This window comes from Gossypium hirsutum, chromosome D12 (genome assembly GCF_007990345.1).
Source record: "Gossypium hirsutum isolate 1008001.06 chromosome D12, Gossypium_hirsutum_v2.1, whole genome shotgun sequence".
Taxonomy (NCBI): domain Eukaryota; kingdom Viridiplantae; phylum Streptophyta; class Magnoliopsida; order Malvales; family Malvaceae; genus Gossypium; species Gossypium hirsutum.
Genome location: NC_053448.1, coordinates 56905788 through 56911787, shown reverse-complemented (window position 1 = coordinate 56911787; position 6000 = coordinate 56905788). Strand labels below are relative to the sequence as shown.

The following is a 6000-nucleotide window of genomic DNA, read 5'->3' as shown; positions in this document are numbered from 1 at the left end:
GAAGAAAAGCACCAAAAGAAGCCAAGGCTCGGCAAGCCCGGGCAAATTTGGTCTTTCTTGGTCTTTGCTCTGTTTTCGTTACACGACAACGAGCAAAGAGGGGCAGCTGTAAAGCCCAAAATCTGCCCGGGGCCCGAAACTCGGAAGCCCAAAATCCAAACGCAGCATGCCTAGGGCGCGCCGCTCCAGCCTCTGCCCAACCCCTCGCACGCCTCTGCTCCGCGCCAGCCTCCACGACGCCCATACCGTCTGACACCCCCACCACTGTCGGCCACGGTCACCTGCAAAGCCAAGAAGCAGGCGCAACAACAAAGAAAATAATGTAAAAAAGGAAAAATAATTCGGTTATAAAAACCGAAAATCTCACTACACCAGGGGGATTGGTTACTAAAAAGAGAAAAATCTTGTATTGGAAAAATACTGAAATACAAACAAAGAATCAAAAATAATTTTTGAAGAAAAGGCAAAAAGGAAAGGGCGAAACTTACCTGAATCGGAGTCGGCGGCGAAGCTTGAACGGCGGTGGCGTGGCGGTAGTTAGGGCTTTAAAGAAGGCCTAGCAGATCCCTCTTTCTTCCCTCTGTTGTTTTAAAACAAAAAAGAAAAAAGGAAGATGAAGCAACTTTGCGTCTATTGCTGCTGCAGAGTAGGCTTTTAATTGGAGATGAAAAGGGTTTTAAACACTGATGGGTTATTTGCATTTTAATCCTTCATTTTATCCCATCAGTTCAAAATCATTGCGGTTTGTTTTCAAATTTTGCCATGAAATGTCGAATTTGTTTTATTTTAATCCATTGCTGCATGGAGTTTTGGACGGAGGGATTAATTTGACTTTCGGTCCTCCACTGTTAACTGCATGTTCCATTCGATCCATTGGTGTTTTGTTTATTTCAGATTTGCCCCTGAAACTTCAATTATTTTCAATTTAATCCATAATCTTTCATTTTAAGTTTTTTAGTTTATTTTATTAATATAGTTATTATTATTATTATTATTACTATTATTATTATTTTTTATTATACTTGCATACATACACGCATGTGTACTTTATAATATATGTGTATATTTTTATTTCTAAATGTTTTAAATATATATATAGTGCGTGTATATTTCATTACCATATTTTTTTATATATATAGTTTATATATATATTATATACATTCATGTGTACATACTTAATATTTACACGCATATATATACGCCTTTTATTATTATTTTTATATACATGAATATATTTATATTTGCATTTTAAATTTTTTATGTATATACGTACTTACATGTATCTCTTTTATTTTTCATAAATATGCATATATGTATTTATACATACTCTTATATTTTAAAAATTTATATTTTCTTATGATATTTCTATGGTTTATAATTCATGTGTACACACATATGTTTTTTTATATTTTCATAATTTTGTACATATATATATGTCTTTTATCTTTTCATAAATTTTTTTTGGATCATTTTGTTCAGTTATTTATTTGTTTATATGCCTGTTATTCATGTTTTAGTTTTTATCTGTTTATTATTTGTTATTGTGCCTTTTTGATTGTTTTCTTCGTTTTATTATTTATTTATCTTATGTTTTGCTCGTGTTATTTTACTTACATTATCATCATTGTTGTCACATCGTATCTTTTCAATCGGATTGGCAAAAAATGAAATTTCAAAATAAAAGTAATATTCGATATTTAGATCTTCGAGAGAATCGAGCCCTAATGCATTGGGTTCCGACTTTCTTCGTTGAATTTAAATAATCGAGATTACTCTTTAAAAAAAATGATAAAAAGCTCGTTATCAAGAATTTAATATGTTGTGTCCTAACGCATTGGATGTGACACGTTGCTTTCTCGAGACAAGGATTTTTCGAAATAAATGCAATATTCAATGTTTAATATTTTGAGAAATTGTGCCCTAACGTATTGGGTTGCGATTTCTTTATTTGATTTAAACAATTGAATATTCTTTTAAACTTTATTACATGAATCTTTTCAAATTCGAGTTTTAAACGATATCGGGAATTCGAGACATTGTGTCCTAACTTACTGGATATGATTCTTTTTTCCAGATAACGTGAAATATGTCCCTTTTCCTGAATTTTTTTTTATGTTTTAATATAAGGATCGTATTTTTTTAAAAAAAATTTCAAAATTCTCAATTTTCGACATTAAGACATTAAGAAATCAACTAGGTACCAATTTTGGGCGTATCGAGGGTGCTAACCCTTCCTCGTGCGTAACCGACTCCCGAACCTGTTTTTAGATTTCGTAGACCAAACTCGTTGTTTTAATAAAATCAAATTGTTTATCAAAAACAACCATTTTACGAGGTGACCCGATCACACCTCATCAAAAAAGATTGGTGGCGACTCCCAATTTCGTTTTATTTTCAAAATCCAAGTCGACCCCGTTTTCATCCAAAAAATGGTGTCAACAATGACTACCTTCATGAACAACTCTATCTTGGGAACAATATCATATTGGGAAAGACTTTTTGGGAATAACCTTAGAAGGTTGGTAGGATTGCTAGATTATTCCGCTTTTGAAATGTCCTGGAAAGTCCGGCTTGGAGGCTTATATGTGGAAATTGTGAAGAATCTCTTCTTAACCTTTCTTTGGGAATGCAAGTACTTCCTCTTTATTTCTTTAATGAACAATCGTTGCTAAAAAGTTAGTGCAACTCTCATTAACCCTCGTTATACCCCTTATCTATTTAAGTTACCTTCCATTTTCTCACAATCAAGTAATCACTTCCAATCCCACTATCCACCATTTTAGCACATTCAAGCCCACTTCCTTTCCATAACCGTTTCCCTTTTAACTTCCTTTTCCAAGGTCTAAAAGAGAGGTTTGAATGTCTCATTTAGGGGGACTTTTTGATCTTCTGACAAACTTAACGCCCTAAAATTCTCTCTGCAACTCTCTCTACAATCATAAGAACCACAGTAGCTTTCTATCTTTCTCAGCCCTTTATTGTGTCCATCACCACCACCTGCTACTGCACTTGTTTTCCAAAGCCTACTCCGATCTTCCTCTTCACCCACTCTCTATGACATCCCGTTTTGCTAGATTGTAACGTCTCCTCACCTTACTAAAAGAACCCTCTGCACTCGGTAAGCATCTACACTCGGTAAGCGCTATCTGTTAAAGATTTTCATTGGAAAAAATCCATTTAATTAATTGGTTGTCATTGCTGACAAAGGGCATATCCCAACCTTGTTCATCTTTCGATTGCTGTAACTTGTGAAGTTCACTCTTCTCAAATGTGTCAAAATGTCGTACCTGCATTTAGTTTTTGTGAAGTTCTTGTGAATATGAACAACAAATACAGAACAACAATAGATGCAGATAGCAGAATAAGACACCGCAAACCTGATAATACAGGGTCAAATGTTCAATAGGAGAACTAACAGCTTCTTTTGATTTTGCACAAAGTTTTACAACCTTCAGAAAAACACATTAGTAAATACATCAATTTACAGATAAATACAAGTAAAATCTCAAAAATATTTATTCATAGTTTCCCAGCATATAAACCAATGCATCATAAGCTACACCTTCGAAGAAATAAGAACAGGAGTGCAATGTTTCTAACAGTTGTTAGCTTTTAGCAGCAGTTACACATAATTTGTTCTAACTTCATTCATACCATTGCATTATGTTGCAAATCCATTATTCTCCTTTCCAACAAATGTGAAACCTGAAGGAGACGACAGCCATCCAGTTGTGGAAATCAAATTAATTTGTTGATGCTGAAACTAGGTTAGAGAAGAGGATAACTTACATAATCAACTTATAAGGCTAGAAAACTACAACTAGCAATGAATGCAAATGAGAGACATCATTTAATGGGGAAGGAAGAAAAAGAAAGGTTCTTCCTTGTGTTTAGTTTGCACCTAAAATAAACAAAAAATGGACTCAGTAATTAACAATATCCGAAGACAAACCCCATACTATAATCAATTCAGATGCAGTAGTGGTTTCAGCGTACAAAAAGATGTGCAATGAACCATGGCAAGTACGCAACTAAATTGAAACTTTTCAAACAGAGTAATACCATGTCTACATGCAACAAGAAAGAAACTTTCAGAAGAGATTGTTGATTGTGAAAACTTAGTGGCAAACATTCAATTTAGATCCAATTCTGTTAAACCAATTTTCTCGAAGAATTATTATCCCTAGACTGAACCAACCAGCAAACAACTTTTTTCTGTTCACTTAAAAAATGCAACCTAGTAGATATTAGAGGAATGTTTGACTTCCAATTCCATTAAGATTTATGAGCAAGATTTTCTCTAAGTACCAATATCAGAAAGGGGTAATACTTACTGTAATAGCTTCCTAACAAGCTCAAAAGAAATGAAGGACAAAAGTTGGCTTCGATTCATTCAAATGAAGCTCTGTTATCTTAATCTCGGAATAAGATGAAGTAGAAGCACCCAATGATGCTACCTTTTCATGAATCAGTACAAGCATAACTGAAATATCTGATCAAGAAGTTTGCATTCATTATTGAGTCAAAACTCCTAGCACAATTACCTAGTTTAATCCTACAATACTGCATAGACTAACTGGGAAGGAAAACCTAACCGTTCAAAAATCCCAAGGTCTCACCCCTTAAAACAAAAGCACCATTCCTAACTAACGCTCCCTCTGTCTAATACATGCATTCCATATTTCAACTTAAATCTATAACATACAAATGCATCTCAAAGTAAAGTTTATTAACTTAGTCGACATGTTAAAAAAATCACTAAAGAATACAGAGGAGAGAACTCACGAGATGATTAACAATATGTGAGCCTAATGTATTCCCTCTAGAGTTACAAAACCAGTTTCTACACGAAGGAACATTACAGCGGACCACGCAAACCGGGTTTGAAACTCGGCAATACCGACAGCATGCCCGACAAAACCCCCCATTTCCATACTCATAACCGCCATTCTCATCGCCAACGGTCTCCTAAAATAATAATCCACTAATCCCCGTCACTAAAGCAGCAACCATGGCCTCATTATTGCTAATACCGTTGCTATTACTGTTGTTATTACTCATTACGCCACGGCTAGCGCCTTTGACAGCGCTAAAAGGAGAAGAGGAGGCAACAGCGTCTAAGTGGCACTCGGCTGTGGTGGCACCGGAGGGTGTTGGCAAAGAACAAATAGGGTCGCGTGGGATGTCCGTATACTCGAACTTGGACTCGGCTTGGGTGTTGAATTCGAGGAAGGTGTGAGCGTCAGTGGTAGGATCAGGTTGCGAGGCCGTCTCGAAATGAGATTCCATACAAGGAAAGTTTCAGAGCTGAATCGTTAATTTGAAGATTTTTTGTATTGACTAAGGAATTTACTCGGGAGTGTATGTAAGGGCCGCGGAGTTGGCGCGCTTGGGAGAAAACGACGCCGATATAACTGACGACACTTTTTGTTTTTGTTTTTATGATCCATTAACAGACGCCATTCTCCAACTACTCAAAGCGCGTTTCGATTAATTAAATAAAATCAATAACATTATGAATAAAAAAACAATTAATCGATAGTTTTTATAGAAACAATATATAAATCATTTTAAATTTATATATGTAAATTTAATTCCATTAATTTAACTTATTTTAGATTAACTTATGAAATTGATTCATATAATTTTTGATATAATATAATCTTCCAATGATCAAAATTTTAAAAATATAATTACGACCTTTTTTAGGTCAAATAATGAAAATTTGCATTTAATTAAATTGTTTATTTGCCATAGAATCTTTTTTTCGTAAGCCCCATGATATATCTTTTCATTTCTCATTATTTTCTTCTAAGATCTTTTTATCATAATACTAAATCTACAGTTAATGGCTCTCTACCATCTTAAAAGTTGAATTATAGTCCAAATCACCATTTTTTCCCTTTAATTTCTTCAGTTAATAATTAGTACGGTAAACGTGGACCAATTGCCATCTTTAAAATTAGTTGAAATGACTCTTGAAAACCCTCAACACTTCTC

At 34.5% G+C, this 6000-nt stretch overlaps 2 long non-coding RNA genes across 2 annotated transcripts; both read right to left on the bottom strand.

The window, feature by feature from the left end:
- Positions 1-883, bottom strand: LOC121224304 (uncharacterized). The gene is made up of 2 exons (XR_005921917.1): positions 489-883; positions 1-281 (listed from the first exon to the last, which is right to left on the bottom strand). It is a non-coding gene; the product is annotated as an uncharacterized lncRNA (long non-coding RNA).
- A 1489-nt stretch (positions 884-2372) lies between these two features.
- LOC107946713 (uncharacterized) lies at positions 2373-5409 on the bottom strand. Its single transcript, XR_005921916.1, has 3 exons — positions 3655-5409; positions 3378-3449; positions 2373-3287 (listed from the first exon to the last, which is right to left on the bottom strand). It is a non-coding gene; the product is annotated as an uncharacterized lncRNA (long non-coding RNA).
- Positions 5410-6000: the final 591 nt, after the last annotated feature.